Source organism: Peromyscus maniculatus, chromosome 20 (genome assembly GCF_049852395.1).
Source record: "Peromyscus maniculatus bairdii isolate BWxNUB_F1_BW_parent chromosome 20, HU_Pman_BW_mat_3.1, whole genome shotgun sequence".
NCBI lineage: Eukaryota > Metazoa > Chordata > Mammalia > Rodentia > Cricetidae > Peromyscus > Peromyscus maniculatus.
The window spans coordinates 33480150-33500777 of record NC_134871.1 but is presented as its reverse complement, the minus strand read 5'-3'; the positions used below and the strand labels follow the sequence as shown (position 1 = coordinate 33500777).

At 40.8% G+C, this 20628-nt stretch overlaps 1 pseudogene; it reads right to left on the bottom strand.

Moving 5' to 3' along the window:
• Window positions 1-364: 364 nt before the first annotated feature.
• On the bottom strand, window positions 365-769 carry LOC102913404 (large ribosomal subunit protein eL32 pseudogene; annotated as a pseudogene).
• Window positions 770-20628: the final 19859 nt, after the last annotated feature.

The following is a 20628-nucleotide window of genomic DNA, read 5'->3' as shown; positions in this document are numbered from 1 at the left end:
CCAACATGGCCACAGTCTTAATTTTTCCCAGTTAATCTACTGGGTACTAAGCATGTGAATCTATGAGCCCCTGAGGGATGTGCTCATTCAAAACACCACAGCCTGTGCTGAGGAAAGAAGCTTCTTTGAGGAGGAAGGAGAGCTACAATTAATTGTGAGTTGATGGAGCCTTTCGGGTACTCTTCCTTCCTTCCTTCCTTCCTTCCTTCCTTCCTTCCTTCCTTCCTTCCTTCCTTCCTCCCTCCCTCCCTCCCTCCCTCCCTCCCTCTCCCTTCTCTCTTTCTTTTCTTTTCTTTTTCTTTTTTTTTTTTTGCAGTTTTTTGTGGTTTGATTTAAACACAAATAAAACACACATGCAAGCCATCTACTCATTTTCTTCGCTGGGTAGCCTGGCGTTGGGATTGGTGACTCTGATGGCCAGCCGTGCTGGTCTTTCAATGATGGCTTTTTGGTTCTTGGAGGAAACGTTGTGAGCAATCTCAGCACAGTAAGACTGGTTGCACATCAGCAACACTTTCAGCTCCTTGACATCGTGGACCAGAAACTTCTGGAAGCTGCTAGGCAGCATGTGCTTGGTTTTCTTGTTGCTTGTAATCAATGTTAGGCATTAGAATCTGGCCTTGAATCTTCTCCGTGTGCTGTTGTCGATACCTCTGGGTTTCTGCCAGTTTCGCTTAATTTTGACATATCGGCCTGACTGGTGCTGGATGAACTTCTTGGTCCTCTTTTTAACAATCTTGGGCTTCACCAGAGGCGGGAGGGCAGCCATGATGCCTCTAAATGGATGGCAGCCATCTCACAGGAAGGGCTGAGGAAGAAGGAAGGGGCGGAAGCATGCTCAAGGGATGACGGCACGGGTACACTTTCAAATGCTCTCTGGTGCTGATCCACAGTCTTTTGGATGGAGGATTGCAACAGTAGTTCTGTGCTTAGAGCTTTGTTCCTAGAGAGAAGAGTTTGTGCCTGTGCTTACATGTCCAGAGTATTGCATTTAAAACTGACTCAGACCTGTTAAAATGAAGGAAACACAGTGAAGAGAAACATTGGTTTGGTCCTGGAGTTTGTATGAATTGTATAAATTGTACTTGAATCAGAAGGTTCAAGGACTGAGAAGAGTGGCATTCAATTGCACTTTCTACAGGAAGAAATCCGACTTCAAGGTGATAAGAAATTATTTTTAATATTCCTGTGGTAGTAGGGTCTCAGTAAGGTGAAAGTGCCTGGGATTTCCAGGGTTACCCTCCCGGGACCCAGAAGAGAGAGGAGGAAGAGCCTAAGGGTCAGAGGGAGGAAGGAGGCTGACCAGTGCCAGAGACCATAGTGCCCAGGAGAACAGGACAGGGAGGGACCTAAGGCGGCAGGACAAGGCCCACAGTCTGCTCACCTCTAGGAAGTGGGAACAGTGGCTGGCAGGCACCATCTGGCTGATCTAAGGGAGCCAAGGGCACTGCGCCTGCACAACTCAGCTTTGGGTACAAGGGACTTCTTAGAACCATGGGCCAAGGGATTCCAGTCCTGCTTCTGCTGGATCCAAAAAGCCCTTTTCTGCCTAGCTGGAGATTTCAACTCCTCTTGAGCAAGGAAATGCTGCTTCAACTTGCCTCCCTAGCCACACACACACCCCTCCCCCAGTTCTCTCTTCTTAGGATGGCAACACCCAGCATGTCAGTCTATGGCTTTTCCTCCATTCTGACACACGTGGTGACTCATGGGTGCTGCAAAACTCTCCACTTCTCCCTGCTTCCCCCATCCAACCATGCGGGAGGGGTGGGGTGGTGAGGGGGTGTTAACACTGCCCGCTTAGCCCTCACCCTCCATAGGGGCACCCAGCCCCTTCCTGTCTCTAGGCTTGCAAGCCATAGGAACCAGCCATTGCTTCTTCTTATCTGAAAACCCCAGCATGCTTCCACCTACAGTCCCTGACTATATCAATGCAAGTGCCGAAGTCTCAGCCCTTGTAACAAGTCAAGTCTGTCTCTACCCACTCCTGATCTTGTTGACTTGTGACTATTTCTTACAGCACCTTCACACCTCTCTCACTCTGGAGTTACTTTTTTTTTTTATTTAATAGTGATTCTATTTTCACAGAATTACAAACTGCTTTGTAGTCTCCTCTGCCAAAGAGCCTTCAGCCACACCTTTTTCAGTTACCCTTCTCACTCTGGGAGCCACACCTGAAGACAGATTCAAAGTTCCCCTTCCCTGAACAATGCCTCTTCCGCAGCAGGCTTCCTCCACCCAACTGCAAAGCAGCTTTCAACCAAAGGGACAATGAAATAAAATGAAATAAAATAAAATAAAATAAAATAAAATAAGATAAACTGAGCAAACTGGCTTCCAGATGCACCTTCCCTTTACAGGAAAACTCTTACCAAATGCCTACACTGTCTGCAGGGATCTGGGTGTCACTATTTTGCATCTCTGAATGGTTAAATGTACCTGGGTGATTTCAGTGTGTGGTTATTTTATGTATATGATGGCGCTATTTGTCATCTGTACTCATGTTATTTGTGCTCTTGTGAGATTTTTTTTTTCTATCAAAAGTAGCTAGTCCACTAAGGCCCAGTATTCCATAACCAACCCCATCTTCCTTCACCTAAAGTTAAAATATTTAATCTTCCTCACGATGGTGGTTTGAAAGAAAATGGCCCCCAAAGGGAGTGGCACTATTAGGAGGTGTGGCCTTATTGAAGTAGATGTGGCTTTGTTGGAGGAGATGTGTCACTGTGGAGGGTGGGCTTTGAGACCTCTTATGCTCAAGCTTCACCCAGTGTCACAGTTCATTTTCTGTTGCCTGCAGATCAAGATGCAGATCTTTCAGCTCCTTCTCCAGCACCATGTCTGCCTGCATAGCGCCATGTCCTACCATGAAGATAATGAACTAAACCTCTGAAACTTCAAGCTACCCCCAACGAAATGTTTTCCTTTATAAGAGTTGCTGTGGTCACGGTATCTCTTCACAGCAATAGAAACCCTAACTAAGACACACATCTTGTAAAACTTTTATCCACTAGTTTGGTACATGAACTGTGGACCAATAGCTGAGGAGCCCCCATGGTACTGGACTAGGCCCTCTGGATAAGTGAGACAGTTGTTTAGCTTGAACTGTTTAGGGGGCCCCCAGGCTGTGGGATTGGGACCTGTCCCTAGTGCATGAGCTGGCTTTTTGGAGCCTAGGGCCTATGCTGGGACACTTTGCTCAGTCTTGGTGCAGGGAGGAGGGGCTTCGACCTGCCTTAACTGAATGTACCAAGCTCTGCTGACTCCCCATGGGAGACCTTTCTTGGAGGAGGTGGGGATGGGGGGTGGATTGGGGGGAAGGCTGGGGGGTGGGAGGAGGGAGGACAGGGTAATCTGTGGTTAGTATATAAAATGAATAGAAAATCTCTGAATAAAAAATTTTTTTTCCTGAATTTTTAAAGTCCCCCACCTGGTGAAACTTATCTTTATACAAAAGCCCTGTTGCATTTATGAACTTGGTGGCCCTAGAGCAGCTGATTCCTTCTCCATTCCTGTTTCCAGGATTCCTTTTAAACTAGCTTATTCTGAAAGACTAGGAGGTCAGACCACAGCCAAGAGCACAGGGTGGGGGTGGGTGGAAGACATAGTCCCTACTTACATTAGAATAACAGTTAAGCCCTGCCCACGAGTTTTGAGGCAGGCACCCCTTTTACAAAAAGAAACTGCCTTGCCTAATTACATTCACTTTGTTCCTGTGTTTCTTTGTGCCCCACCAAGATTATTATTTTCCAGTGTTCCTAAATATATATGTAAGCTGTCTTTATGTATCAGAGGACCTGCGGTCCACTGTTAAGATTATGAAATTCGATGTACCAGAACTCATGAAGGAGTCTTTTAATTGATACATTGTATCTACTGGGATGTAAAGTGGTGTCCCCAGCCATGTGCCTCCAACTCCAGCCAGCTACCAAAAAGATAGAACTCTGAAATGCCTAGTCCTGGAGGCTTTATGCAAAGTTACATCAGCTCAGGCCCAATCTGAAAAGCATACATCCCACCAGGTGCTGGACAACTCATGGAAAGTAAAAAGGTGGCCAATTCAGTTAAAGTGGCATCAGAGTGCTTGGATTAGGAGGTGGAGATCCTGACTTAATACCTGTGATTAGTTAATGTTATTATGTCTCATGGTATTAATTAAAAGTGCAAGGAAAAGTATAAGAAGAAAAAATATTAAAAATATTTAAGAATAAGTATATTTTTAGTAAAGAAGGATTTCTTCAAGATAGGACTTTATTTTAAGTTGAGCTGGCTGGATATTTCCAGAATGAAAAAGATAAAGATGAAGCTTGGAAGCCTAAGAAGTTCTGGAAGATCTGAGTGAGTTGTATAGGGTGTGTGAAAGATGACATTTATGTATATGATGACTATAGATTATTACAATTTCTAAGGTCAAAGTTCAAACAAATTTGTATTAAAATCAATAGAATTCTCTTATTATTGTTCTGATTTGGGTAATGTTTATAAGGACTGGTTTTAAGGAAAAATATGCATCCAATCAAGAGTCATTTAAGGTGTTGGGGATTTAGCTCAGTGGTAGAGCGCTTGCCTAGCAAGCACAAGGCCCTGGGTTCGGTCCTCAGCTCTGGGAAAAAAAAAAAAGAGTCATTTAAAACTACTTGGGTTTTGTTTAAGGTTGATCTAAATCTTATATAAAATGTTGTGGGATATTTGTACAGTGTGTGAAGGTGTATTGCTATCAGAAAGAGATGAGGAAGAGGAGAAATGTTGGTGCTTGAGAGAGACATGAGGAGACACATAGGAAACAGGATGGACGGTATATGACAGAACATAGATGAATAGAAATGGGTTAATTTAAGTTATAAGAGATGGTTAAAAACAAGCCTAAGCTAAGGCCAAGCTTTCATAATTAATAAATCTCTGTGTTGTTATTTGTGAGCCTAGAGGCCTACAGAAAAATCTGACTACAATAAAAGTTAAAGTCTTCTTAGGAACAAACCCTTGATAGTCATCCAATCCCAAGTAGTCATCCCTAAGCATATACACATGCAAGCAACACAAAAATGGACTCAGCAGACTGAGTTAATATATTGTGGTAAAATCATAACATGAGCTCTGCTTTCAACAGGTTTGGAAATATACAAAAATATATACGTCCAAACTTTGCTAGCAGACCCGCAGTTTCTTTATTCTGTACAAATGAAACATTAAAGTGATTGACTAGCAATGGTCCCTTGTGGTGGTATTCTAATTGTACTGAAAAATGATTTTGATTGTATGTTAATAAATAAAGTTGCCCGGGGGTCAGAGCTATTAGAGCCATAGACAGAGTGTGGCGGTGGTGGCACCCACCTTTAATCCCATAGATCTCTGTGTGTTCAGGGATACAGCCAGCATTGGAGACATATGCCTTTCGACCTAGGGGGCTGTACATTCAGACAGTGATGAGGCAGTCACGTGTTTGGGTTTACAACCAATGAGAAGGCAGAATGACTGGAAAATGAGTTACACACAGGAAATAGCTCTCTTTCGAGAAGCTGGGACACAGCAGGAGGAAGGGTGAGATTTTAGCTCTGAGCTCTGACCTCTTGGCTTTCTCTTTTACATTGTTTCTGTGTTTCTTATTTAATAAGATGGTTGGTTACATCTACATCCATCATGTTGTCCAACCTAGAAATTTCAAAGCCCTCTCTACTCTTCTGTCTTTCTCATAACCCACATAGAACCTATTATTATTATTATTATTAATTCTGTAGAGTCATCATCCTAGTGTCACCTTCGAATATCTCTTATTTGAACTTGGCTGTGAATAGCTTCAGACGTAAGTCACACTTCTTGCTTTTGGGATTTTCATACCGAGGAATTTTTCCATGTCACAAATATACTTAGGCCACTCTTTGCCTGAATTATGTTCTCTTTTGATCATTTGTGGTACAGTTGGCCTTACAGATTCATGGATCCTGCAGCTTTGGAATTAACTGACCATGGACTGATCATATTCAGAAAAGGGTTAGGGTAGATGACTCAGCAGGTATAGCATTTGCCTAGCAGTGTGAGGATCAGAATTCTATTCCCAAGAACACACCAAAAGCATGCATTCATACTTATATGCACACATGCCATATAGACACATATACATATTTAAAAAAGAAAATATTTAGGGGATGGAGAAAGGGTGCAGCAGTTAAAAGCATTTGGGGTCCTCTCCCAAAGGACCCCATTTCAGTTCCCAGCATCCACAATCACTTGTAACTCCAGTTCTAGAGGATCTGCTGCCCTCCTCTGGCCTCTGTGGGCACCCATATGTGGCACTTACACAGACTTGCATTAAATAAAGATGAAAACTAAATATTTCAGAAAGAAAATATTCAAAAGCCTTGCATCTGAATAAAACATGTTCAGATTCTGTTTTGCATGTGCGGATATTCTGCAACAACTGTGTATGTGGTTTGTCTACTTCCATGTTTTGAATGTGAAATGTCCCCTGCCCCCATGTTATGTTGAATGTGTGGGCTCCTGCTACTGTCACTATTTTGGGCATCCTGGAGAACTCTAAGATGAGGGCTATAGCTAGAGTAAATATGATACTGAGGACATGAACTTGGAACTACATGTCCCTTCCTTGGATGGCTCTCTGCTTCTTGCTTGCTAAGAAGTCAATCATTTCTCCCCCATGTTTTCCTGTCACCATGATGTTTAGTCAAAATGCACAGGGCTGAAGTGACTGTGGACTGAGCCTTCTGGAACCCTGTGTCCACATAAATCTCTCCTCCATTAAGTTATTTATGCCAGGTATTTTTTCACAGCTGCTTAAAACTGTTACTGATACAATATCATTTTAAGTGTTCTAGAAGCAATTTAAATGATGTGGGAGGAGTGTGTGTTCATATGGAAAGAAACTTGAACATCTGCAGATTTTTATTATTAGTCTAGAAGTTCCTATGTAGAGTTAGGACTGTATGCATGGACAAGACCTTCTATAATAGTTAATATATTGTGCTCATAACATGAGCTCTGCCTTCAACAAGTTTGGCAATATACAAAAATATATAGGTCCAAACTTTGCTAGCAGACCTGCAGTTTCTTTATTCTGTACAAATGAAACATTAAAGTGATTGACTAGCAATGGTCCCTTCCTCTCTCCTCCAGTAGAGACCATCCTTTCACTCTCTGGGTCTGGGAGAATTTGAGACAATTTTTTTTTTGTTACCTTCATTTTACTGTCATGAAAGTGATCGTCTTTATATATATATATATATATATATATATATATATATTTTATTTTACAATACCATTCAGTTCTACATATCAGCCATGTGTTCCCCTATTCTCCCCCCTCCCACCGAGACAATTCTTATAAATAGATCCGTGGTTGTTTACCCTTGAATGACATACAATTCAGCATCCTTAAGATTTGTCAAATTATTGCATTTTATAAACTTTCTTTCCCTTTAAGGCTGATAATAGTTCACAGTAAGATGTCACATTTTCCTCTTCCTGTTGATGGACATTTAGAGTGTTTCTACATTTGGGTCTTTGTGACTACTGCTGCAATGAACGTGACTGTGCTATTGTATTGTTTTCAATTCCATTTTTTTTCCTGAGACAGGGTTTCTCTGTGTAGCCATAGCTGTCTTGGAACTTGCTCTGTACACCAGGTTGGCCTAGTCATAGAGGTCTGCCTGTCTCTGTCTTCTGAGAGCTGGGATTATACCCCGTTTTCAATTCTATTAATTTTTGGAGAAATCTTGTTTATTTCTTTAGAGAAGATAATATTTTATATTCCCATGGTGTACAGGGTTCCATCTTTAGAACATTAACACTGACAGTTATTCCCTTTATACTTTTTGGTAATAGCATCCTGACAGATGTATGTCATTGTGATTATGGTTAACATTGTTATGGTAAGTTGTGACATTGTGTTTTCATTGTCTTATTGGTTATTTATATTTCCTTTTGGTAGTTCTGGGTCTTGAACCCAGGTCCTTATTCATGCCAGGGAAGGATTCTAATCTACTAGGCAAAGAACTGACTGCATTTCTTAGTTAGAGAAATGCCTATCCAAGTCATTAGCACACTTATTACTTTTGGCATTTATTGTTATTTAAATTAGCATGAAATAATGGGTTTCATTGTGGTGTCCTCACACAGTATGTTTTGCTGATGTTCATCCTATTACATTTTCTAGTTCTCCTGAACCACCTCCACAGGCCCTATCTCCCTGAAAATTTTCCCTTTCTGGTTTCAAACTTTATATATTTTATGTGTATATATTTACATATATATACATATATGTGTATATCATTATGTACATGTATGTATACTTATATACATAAAATGCAGTATGTGTGTACAAGAGAGTCATGCGATATCTGTACTTCTGTGCTTAGTCTATTTCATTTGAGATGATGGTTTTGAATTCTATTCACTATGTGTTGTAATTTCACATTTTATGGTTGAATAAAACTTAACCAAGCATGTATATCACATTTTCATTCTCCATTTGTCTTTTAAATATTCTTTATTTTTATATGGATGGGTGTTTTGTGTGCATATATGTACTACATACTACATGTATGCCTGGTGCCTGAAGAGGTCAGAAGAAGGCTTAAGATGCCCTGGAACTGGAGTTACAGATGGTTGTGAGCTGCCATGTAAATGCTGGGAATCGAACCCAGGCACTCTGGAAGAACAGACAGTGCTGTTAACCTCTGAGCCATTCCTCCAGCCTCTGCCTTCATTCATCTTTTGATGGGCATCTAGGCTGAGTCTGTATTTTGGCTATTTGGTATGGTTCAAGGATAACTTGGATGTGTAAATCTCTGCTGTGTGCTGACTTGGGGGCTCTCTCACATTTGGGTGGTTTATGAAAAATACCAGGAATCATTGAGTGTCAACTTTCTCTTCTCAACTCAAATTTGTACTTCCTTCTATTTGGTACTAACAGCATGCCCCATTCATTTGACTGGGTTTGCAAGGACATCGTCAAAAAGCTTCAAGGAAGAGATCTGAAGCCTGTCGAACGTTTGTCAGATGCGATGAAGTTCCGCCAGTTTGAGATACTGCAGAAGAATCCTCAGTCGCTGTTTTTTGAATATGAAGATACTCCAGTTGGATCTTCTCTTCTGCAGATCTTAGAGCCAAATTGTCCAGTCCCAGGAATAGTCAGCCAAGGGGCAGAGAAGTGAAAAAACTCAGTATTTTCAGTGGTGCAGCTTTCCAGAACCCACATGGTGTCCATAAAGGTAGCTAATGAGCCATCATGCTTAAAGGCAAAGGTCAAGGTAGGTCTTTTAGGAATCCACCCATTTTGGGGGCCCTTCCTGGCATTTGGTTATATAATGCTTCCAAGAGCCTCTTTAGATGGAGATTTGATACCCATGTTACAAAAAAGTAACTGAAGTTCCTAAAACAACTCAGTCAAAGTTACAGAGTTCAAACTGGTAGAATTAGGATCCAGACTGAGGTCAGTCTGTTTGCAGGTCCTGGGTATTCTATTTCAGCCAGTTTCCCTGGGGCTGGATTCTGTTCTTGAAAGATGATTCCAAGGGAGTCCTGGACCCTGCACAAATGATGCTTTTCTCTTTTATGGTTAAGAGTGTGCTTGCATTGGTTTTAGAATTTGCTCTCTGTAGTAACTTATATTTCAGATATTAATTGATTATATATTTATATTATTTATAATTAATTATTAGCTAGCTTCTTGACTATGTTTTGAATGAGGAGAGAAACTGGCCTTGTTTTTTTCATTCTGCAAAACAGCTGTTCCACAGTGAATTCTTGGCTAAACTTCTGTCCCCTTTCCTCTTCAGAGCCTGAAGTGTCAACTCCCATCCCCCTCAAACACACTGTATCCTGGAAACTGAAGGCTAACATGGGTGTTGTAGAAGGAAGTGTGTCAGCAGAGTTACTTCAGTCCTGTGGATACGACATCGAGGTTTGGTGTACTAGCATCCCAGATTCAAAACTGGAAAGTCCTCAAAACAGGTGAAAGGATGCCTCAGCCAAGTTCAGGGATGTAGGAAAAGAGGCATGGAGCAGGTTTTATGACAACTCACATTATTCTGGTTTTTTTTTTTTTTACAAGTTATTGAAATAATGGCTTATACTGCTCTAATAATACTTATTAATACAGAATCACCCATTACTGTTCTATTAATGTGATGGACAGAAAAACAAGGCTGACAGACAAAGGTTCTGATCCAAAAGAAGTTTCTGTTCATTGTATGGAGGATGGGCATGTAGTGAGGAAAGTATTGTAGAAGTAAATGGGTGGAGTATTTATTAAAATATGAGGAAGACTGTAGCAATCATTTTAACATCCCAGTGCTTTGGGACTTAGCTGACCTCTACCACATCTTTTTTGAGATATAATTTAGAAGTAGAAATGCATGTTTCATGCGCAGCATTTTGGTGTGATATATGTATATAAGCATAAGTCAGTAACACATTATCCCTCCATCTAGTAACCCTATTTTTAACTTTTCTTTATTACATTTATTTATATACTCTCTCTCTCTCTCTCTCTCTCTCTCTCTCTCTCTCTCTCTCTCTTTCTCTCTCTCTCTCTCTCTCTCTCTGTGTGTGTGTGTGTGTGTGTGTGTGTGTGTGTGTTCATGCACACCCTCATGCCGTGGCTCAAATGTGGAAGTCAGAGGACAACTTACAGGAGTCAGATCTCTCCCTTTGCTGTGTGTCTGGGAATCAAACTCAGGTCAGCAACCACCTCTATGCACTGAGCCGTCCTGCCAGCTCAGGAACTGTTATTGTTATGACAAGAACATTTACTGTCTACTGTCTTAGCAGAGTTCAAGCACAGGTAGCATATAGTCAACTGTAACCACATAAGGCTGTAATGTGGCTCCCGAGTAACCTGATTGATATCCTCATGCTTGCCTGGCCATCACTTTATAGATTGAGCCATCTTCCATCCCGAAGCGACTCAATCTCTTTAGCTCCTAAAGGCTGGCTCATATTTTCTGTTTTGGATTTTTTTCTCTCTCTCACGATTTGGTCTCTGCTTCTATGAAATTAGCCATTTGGATTTTTTTCGTTCTCATTTTACACCTTCAGGAATCTTCTGGATTGGGAGCCACCATTTGTGAAGGACTGCAGGATGGGAATAAAGGACCTGTATGTGGTGACAGAGGCCTTTGAAGTGACCAAGGATGCTGTGCTGGAAGACAGTAGCAGTGTAGACCTTTCAGGAAAAGTGGTCATCCCCCAGGTTGTCAAGGTATGGGACAAGGATGTGAAGAGAACATCCAGTTCACTCTTACTTCTCAAGGGCTTCTAGGGATCAGTTTCTAGGGGTCAGAGGGTAGAGTCCTTATTTTTCTCTGCTCGTATGTAATACATGCTAACTCTTGATCTTAGATTGCATTCTTTTTTTAAAATGTAAGTTTTTATTGATTCTTTGAGAATTTCACATCATGCACCCCAGTCTCACTCATTTCCCATTTTCTCAGTATTCACCCTTCATTCTGTAGTATCCCCAACAAAGGAAAACTTAAAAAGAATTAATAAAAATACACCCATAAGAATATTATTAAACTAACAGAAATAAAAATCAACAAGAAATAATATAAATAAAAACACAAATAAGAATATGAAACAAAGAAAAACAAATTAAAAGCAAACATTGAAACAAAACAACAACAAAAACCACTTTGCTCTTCCATATTTTCTGCCTCTCTATCAACTCTTCATTCATCTTGGTGGCATTGGGAGCTGTGGTGTCTTTTGTCCAAACAACTTCACTTGCAAATGTTCATTGTGTAGTGTGTTGCTGGTCAGGTTCAAGGTCTCAGGCTTCTGGTAAAACCATCATCACTGGACCCTCACTGATATTCTTTTCAGATATCTTGCTGTTTCCAGGAATCATGGAGATTTTATGGCTATTTCCACATGACCAATCCCTTTTAGGCTCCAGCAGGTCATAAATGGGGTAGATGTTGGGGAGTGCCTACTCAAAGCCCTGGATGTGTCCCTGGGTGGTAGCTGAGTTGGTCAGTCCAGGCTGTTGTGATCATTGAGACCACCCCCCTCTGGGGAGGAGCTAATCCAGCTCTCTCATACCTGTGGTGGTGATGAGTGGGGCTATCTTTGCCAAAGTTTGGGGATGGGCAGCTCTCCTATCAGGGGCCAGGCCAGCAGGGGAAGGGTCAGTCCTCTGGTGAGGGGGGCCTGGCCCTCCCTGGGTCAGTGAAGGGCAGGGCCAGCCAGTTAGCTCAGTTGGTTATATTACATTCTCATGTACTCATTTATAATGCTTTAATACATAGGATTAACAAATATTGATAAATTCCAACATAGATGTAATTGTTGATTATGTATTTTGTTTTGAGTAAATGATAGTTTGTTGCAGAAATGGAAGTGTGAGGATTCTGTATTATCTCCACAGAGTTTTATGGCTGGAAAAACATTGAAATACCTTTATTAAATTGCATCTGTTGATCTATGTTTTATGATCATTTGATTACAAATACTTTTGAGATAAATTCTTATATAGCCTAGATTGTTTTCAAACTGGCTCTGGAGTTGAGGCTTACCCTGAACTGCTGGTCATCCTGTTTCCATTTACCAAATGCTGTGGGATTACAGGTATATCCACCATGCCTGGCTTTGATAAAAAAAATGTTTGAAGGGGCAAGATTCAAATACCTTTAACCAAATATGATTTACACAATCTCCTCACCGCAATCTTTAAAACTTAACATAAAAATTCATTTATCAGCTTAAATATGGAACATTGTCTCTCTCTTCCCTTCTTTCTGTATTTTAATTCTATATTCCTTAAGTGTTTAAATTAAATTTATTTTTGATAATTTCATAGATATATATCATGTGATGGGAGCTGTGAATATGTTGCTGTGATTGGTTGATAAATGTTGATTGGCCAGTAGCCAGGTAGGAAGTATAGGTGGGATAAGCAGACAAGGAGAATTCTGGGAAGAGGAAGGCTGAGTCAGGAGTCACCAGCCAGATACAGGGGAAGCAAGATGTGAAGGCAGAGCTGAGAAAAGGTACCAAGTCACATGGTTAACCATAACCTAGTTGGCCTTACAAGAAAAACAGTCTGCTTTTGAGAAACAGGCACTCTTGCACTCTACTGTGTTTCCTATAGGGCCAGTACAGTGAGCTAGCTCAGAACAAAAGAACTGTGCTAGCTATACAAACGGGGAATATCTAGTTCAACTCAGAATTTGAAAATGAATGTGATTCAACTCCCTTTAGGAAGTTGTATTGAACCCTAGTTGGCCTTACAAGAAAAACACTCTGCTTTTGAGAAACAGGCACTCTAGCACTCTACTGTGTTTCCTATAGGGCCAGTACAGTGAGCTAACTCAGAACAAGAGAACTGTGCTTGCTACACAAACGGGGCATATCTAGCTAAACTCAGTATTAGAAACTAAGTACAACAGGAGCTTCTCTTCATTCCAATACACTGTAATTGCTGAGAACAGATGCGAGTGCTATTTGCACTATTTATGGCCAGAATAGCACAATAGTGGTGTTGTTACCCTGAATTAACACTTAATGCTAGAACTTGAAACTGAATGTGATTCAACTCCATTTAGGAAGTTGTATTGAACCCTAGTTGGCCTTACAAAAAAAAAAAAAAAAAAAAAACACTCTGCTTTTGAGAAACAGGCACTCTTGCACTCTACTGTGTTTCCTATAGGGCCAGTACAGTGAGCTAGCTCAGAACAACTGAACTGTGCTTGCTACACAAACAGGGCATATCTAGTTCAACTCAGTATTAGAAACTAAGTAAAACAGGAGCTTCTCTTCAGTCCAATACACTGGATTTGCTGGGAACAGAGGCGAGTGCTATTTGCACTGTTTATGGCCAGAATAGCACAATAGTGGTGTTGTTACCCTGAATTAACACTTAATGCTACAACTTGAAACTGAATGTGACTCAACTCCGACACTTAATGCTACAACTTGAAACTGAATGTGACTCAACTCCGTTTAGGAAGTTGTACTGAACCCTACTTGGCCTTACAAGAAAAACACTCTGGAGGCTGTGTCCAAGATGGCGGAGACAAGCAGACGCAGTTAGGCCTGTGGCAGCGGCCTGCGGAGGTAGACAGGCCCGGCGGCAGTGGCTGACAGGGACATTTAGGCCCATTGGCAGCTGGCGGAGACATTCAGGCCCAGGGGCGGCCCACAGAGGTGTACAGGCCCTGCGGCAGAGATAAGCAGACGGAGGTGGACAGGACCGGCGGCGGCGGCCGACAGAGACATTCAGGCCTGGCGGCGGCCCACAGAAGTGAACAGGCCACGCGGCAGAGACAGGCGGACGCAGGTCGGCGACTTGCAGAGGTGGAAGGGCCTGGTGGCAGCAGCCGACAGGGACATACAAGCCCAGCGGCAACCGGCAGAGATGTGCAGGCCCCATGGCGGTTCGCAGAGGTGGATGGGCCCAGCAGCAGTGACAAGCAGAGGTGGGTAGGCCCGCAGCGGCAGCCGGCAGAGACATACAGGCCCATTGGCCGCCCGCAGAGGTAGACAGACCCAGCGGCAGCTGACAGGGACATACAGGCCCAGCGGTGGAGACAAGTGGACGCAGGTGGGCCTGTGGCGGTGGGCCACAGGGGTGGACAGGCCCGGGGACGGAGAGGGGCGGACACAGCTTGGAGCGGGGACGCCCCTAGCCCCAACACTTGGGGAAAAGGGTATCTCCGTGGGTCAGAACCAGGGCGAGTCTGGACACTCCGTCTGGGGACAACCCAGGGCCCAACTGCTGATCCTGTGAAACCTAAAAACTTGGAGGTGTTGGTGAGACTATCCTGCTCAGCTGAAACCCATCTGGGAGAGGATTCAGATGCCTGCAGTTTGAAATCTAAAGAAACAAGATCAGCTGAGGAGTTGACAAATGAACAAAACGTGACCTGGGAACACAGAAGAAGGCGCTACCCAGTCACCAAACCAGATCATGAGAATCATAAGTATATAATTCACCGACTGAAATCAGCTGTCCCTGAAGAAACAGCCCAAAAGCACCAATTTAACCAAGAACCCCTACTAAACCAAGACTAAAAATTAAAACAAGAGAGGCACTCTCAGACACAGACACCACCTGCACCGCACAGAGGAAAAGATGAGTAGACGCCAGTGCAAAAATACAGGCAACAACATAAAGACCTATATGGCAACATCAGAACCTAGTGATTCTACACCTACAAGACCTAAACATACCATGACAGAAGAAACAGAAGAGATCAACCCTAAAAATGACTTTAAGAAGATGATAGAGGCCCTTAAAGAAGAAATAAAACATTCCCTCAATGAGGAAATAAAAACTTTCCTTAAAGAGGAAATGAAAAACTACCTTAAAGAGGAAATAAAAACTTTCCTTAAAGAGGAAATGAAAAACTTTCTTAAAGAGGAAATAAAAACTTCCCTTAAAGAGGAAATGAAAAACAAATGAAAAACTCCATTAGAGAGGAAATTAAAAACTCCCTTAAAGAAATGGAAGAAAAAACGAACAAAAAATGGGAAGAAATCAAATCAAGCCAAGAAAAAGCAATTAAACAGATGAAAGAAACATTCCAAGATCTGAAAAATGAATTTGAGACAATAAAGAAAACACATGCTGAGGGAATGCTGGAAATAGAAATCCTGACAAAACGAACAGGAACTACAGAAACAAGCATAACCAACCGATTGCAAGAGATGGAACAGAGAATCTCTGACACTGAAGACATGATAGAGAAAATAGATTCGTCAGTCAAAGAAAACACTAAAGACAAAAAAGTCATAACACAAAACGTCCAGGAAATTTGGGACACCATGAAAAGACCAAACCTAAGAATAATAGGGATAGAAGAAGGAGAAGAATACCAACTCAAAGGCACAGAAAATATATTCAACAAAATTATAGAAGAAAACTTTCCTAACCTAAAGAAAGAAATACATATGAAGATACAAGAAGCTTACAGAACACCGAATAGGCTGGATCCAAAAAAAAAGTCCCCTCGCCACATAATAATCAAAACACTAAACACACAGAACAAGGAAAAAATATTAAGAGTCGCAAAGGAAAAAGACCAAGTAACATATAAAGGTAAACCCATCAGAATAACACCAGACTACTCAATAGAGACTATGAAAGCTAGAAGATCATGGACAAATCTCATGCAGACACTAAGAGACCACGGATGCCAACCCAGACTATTATACCCAGCAAAACTCTTAATCACCATAGGTGGAGTAAATAAAATTTTCCAGGATAAAACCAGATTTAATCAATACCCGTCTACAAACCCAGCCCTACAGAAAGCACTAGAAGGGAAAATTCAACCCAAAGAAGCTAAACACATCCATGAAAAATCAAGCAATAGATAATCCCACACCAACATACACCACAGAAGAAACAAGCTGGTGTAGCTATCCTAATATCTAGAGAAAAAGGATGTTTCAAAAGAGAAGAAGTCTTGTGGCAATGCCTCAGTGGTCCAGGTAACTACCAGAACTCGGAAAAGTTGGTTGAATTTGGGATTGACTGGGAGGCCAAAGATTTAAAAAGCAGAAGATTCTCTCAAGACACAAGTTGTGTGATAATAGTGTGTTTTGTGTGTGTGAATGAGAATTTGTAAATGTTGAATTCTAGGCTTCAACAATCATTGTCAGTGCAGATTAAGCTGCAAGTATTTATGCTTTAAAACTTAAATTATAAAGGTAGTTACGTCTTTCTAACAACTAGTTTTAATGTTTATGAGCATATTTTACCTACATTACCTTTTCAGGATGTTGAGAAAGATGCATCACAAGCAAAGGCTGGAGGCTGGGGGCTAGATGGTTTTGAGGAAGATGTCTTGGTGGACTCTTTCATAGAGCAAAGGGAAACAATGCCTTCTGGGAAATGAGCTAAGTTTTAATCTAGTCTTTAGGATTAGAAGTCAAAAACAAAAATATTAAGGAAAGGAAAACCTAATTGATCTTTGAAGTATTGTTATATGGAATTGAGTGGGACTTTTGAGGCCTTTCTTCCAGAAACAAGGACTTGGTTGTCAGGCCTATATTAGGCCTAAACCTTGGTGCCATGTAGTTGTACTTAAATCATTTCAATGGAAAGTGTCTTAGTGATTGGAACTTCTAGTGCAGTTTGGAGTTCTTCCATTTGAAAAATGTGATATTTGCATGGATTTGTTTGAATCTTGTTTTCTAGTCCCTCCCCATCACCACCCTCATAGTCTGAAGGTAGATTTTTCTCTTGATAAAGGAACAAAAAGGTGAACATCTTGTTTGTAAATAGGTATCTAGTAACTAGTGGTAAACTTGAAATGGTAGAATTCTTTAAAGCCTAATTCTAGATAGCCTTAAGAAAATATATCTTAATTACTTTTGAACCTGTATTCACCTTGTTTTTTTCAAATATCTTACGTTATATTTTCTTTTTCAGAGCTGCTTCTTATTTGGGGCTACTTTTTTTTTTAATTGAGGCATAATTCATAAAACGGTATATTGTTTTGATGAGACTTTTTTTAGAGTTACTTTTTAAAGTCATGAGGTCAACAACTTGGACTACTATGCATGTAAGTGCTAATGCAAATTAAAGCCCAAGTTGACCTCCAGCAGCAGTTCATTCTATGTTGACAGTGAGAGAACACTTTGCCTGTTAGGATACTGTTACTCGTGGACTGAAATGCTGAAGAAACCCCTCCCCCTATTTTGTTTTTTTGCAAAAATCAAGGTATATTCTAGGGTTTCCTGGTTGACCTCAACAGATAAACTGAGATGATAGTCTTAGTTCAGAAATGATCTGAATGTAGATTTACAGTCTACGTGTACAGCTGGCTAAGTGAGATCACTTTCACAGTTCTGCATGTATCCCATCGGCTCCCATTTAGTCACTGAACTCTTAAAACTGGTATTGTAACATTATTACCATGTTTTGCGCCAATTTTATAAACTTTACAGTACAATATGTGTTCTTTTCTGAGGCAAACCAAAGGTATATTTCTCAAGGTTCTGCTGCTATCAGCAGTGTTGATGGAGGATTTTTTATACATTTGTAATAGATAGAAAAAAAACAGAAAAAAAGAAGAAAAAAAAGTGGTGGAGGAAAAGGTGAACACTGCAAGAATACTCAAAAGGGCTGAGAGTTGCAAACGCCAAGATTGGCTTTGCATAGTAAATGGAATAGAACAGCTCTGAACTATAGCTTACTTTTCCTGGTTTGGTCTGACAGAATGATTGAATGCTTTTGTACAAAAATCAGAGCCTTAAAAACAAGAATTTGGTGAGATTGTAAAATGGTGTGCCACTTTGGCAAAACAGTCTGGTGGTTGGTCAAAATGCAAAACATTGTTACTCTGTTACTAAACAATTCTACCCTTAGGAATATAACCTCAAACTACTGAAAATGTGCACCTATGAAACATGTACATGAAAATTTACAGCAGTGTATTGCTAATAGTAAAAAAGTTAAAACAACTCAAATAGCTATCAAATACTGGAGAGAAATAAAATGTGGCTTATTCATACAATAGAATAATTTTAAGACATAAAAATGAATGAGAAACTGACAGATGAAATGACTTTGGTGAACCTTCATAATTTCATTTGAAGAGCTTTCCATTTCTAATTTATAAATACATTTGGGGTTATAAATTATAAATGTACTGCCTACTGTCAACATTGTATACTTCTATTTGATGATTTCTGTGTCAAATATTATATGAAAATGTTTCCAAGTATTTTCTGTATTAACTGTGAATGAATAGAACAAAATAAATTGGCGGTGATGGAGAAATAAATTAATTAATTAAAAAAACTGAAAAAAAAAGAAAAGAAAAACACTCTGCTTTTGAGAAACAGGCACTCTTGCACTCTACTGTGTTTCCTATAGGGCCAGTACAGTGAGCCAGCTCAGAACAAAAGAACTGTGCTTCCTACACAAACGGGGCATATCTAGTTCAACTCAGTATTGGAAACTAAGTAAAAGAGGAGCTTCTCTTCAGTCCAATACACTGTATTTGCTGGGAACAGACGGAAGTGCTATTTGCACTGTTTATGGCCAGAATAGCACAATCGTGTTGTTCTTACCCTGAATTAACACTTAATGTTAGAACTTGAAAGTGAATGTGATTCAAATCCGTTTAGGAAGTTGTATTGAACCCGAGTTGGCCTTACAAGAAAAACACTCTGCTTTTGTGAAACAGGCACTCTTGCACTCTACTGTGTTTCCTATAGGGCCAGTACAGTGAGCTAGCACAGAACAACAAAACTGTGCTTCCTACACAAACAGGGCATATCTAGTTCAACTCAGTATTAGAAACTAAGTAAAACAGGAGCTTCTCTTCAGTCCAATACAATGTATTTGCTGGGAACAGACACGAGTGGTATTTGCACTATTTATGGCCAGAATAGCACAATAGTGGTGATCTTCCACTGAATTAACACTTAATACTTGAACTTGAAACTGAATGTGATTCAACTCCGTTTAGGAAGTTGTATTGAACCTAATCGGCCTTACAAGAAAAACACTCTGCTTTTGAGAAACAGGCACACTTGCACTCTAATGTGTTTCCTATAGGCCAGTACAATGGGCTAACTCAGAAAAAGAGAACTGTGCTTGCTACACAAACGGGGCATATCTAGTTCAACTCAGTATTAGAAACTAAGTACAACAGGAGCTTCTCTTCAGTCCAATACACTGTATTTGCTGGGAACAGACACGAGTGGTATTTGCACTATTTATGGCCAGAATAGCACAATAGTGGTGTTCTTACCCTGAATTAACACTTAATGCTTGAGCTTGAAACTGAATGTGATTCACCTCCGTTTAGGAAGTTGTATTGAACCCTAGTTGGCCTTACAAGAAAAACACTCTGCTTTTGAGAAACAGGCACTCTTGCACTCTACTGTGTTTCCTATAGGCCAGTACAGAGGGCTAACTCAGAACAAAAGAACTGTGCTTCCTACAAAAAACGGGGCATATCTAGTTCAACTCAGTATTGGAAACTGAGTAAAACAGGAGCTTCTCTTCAGTCCAATACACTGTATTTGCTGGGAACAGACGCGAGTGCTATATGCACTGTTTATGGCCAGAATAGCACAATAGTGGTGTTCTTACCCTGAATTAACACTTAATGCTAGAACATGAAACTGAGTGTGAATCAACTCCGTTTAAGAAGTTGTATTGAACCCCAGTCGGCTTTACAAGAAAAACACTCTGCTTTTGAGAAACAGGCACTCTTGCACTCTACTGTGTTTCCTATAGGGCCAGTACAGTGAGCTAGCTCAGAACAAGAGAACTGTGCTTCCTACACAAACGGGGCATATCTAGTTCAACTCAGTATTGGAAACTGAGTAAAAGAGGAGCTTCTCTTCATTCCAATACACTGTATTTGCTGGGAAGACACGCGAGTGCTATTTGCACTGTTTATGGCCAGAATAGCACAATAGTGGTGTTCTTACCCTGAATTAACATTTAATGCTAGAACCTGAAACTGAATGTGAATGAACTCCGTTTAGGAAGTTGTATTGAACCCCAGTCGGCCTTACAAGAAAAACACTCTGCTTTTGAGAAACAGGCACTCTTGCACTCTACTGTGTTTCCTATAGGGCCAGTACAGTGAGCTAGCTCAGAACAAAAGAACTGTGCTTCTAACACAAACGGGGCATATCTAGTTC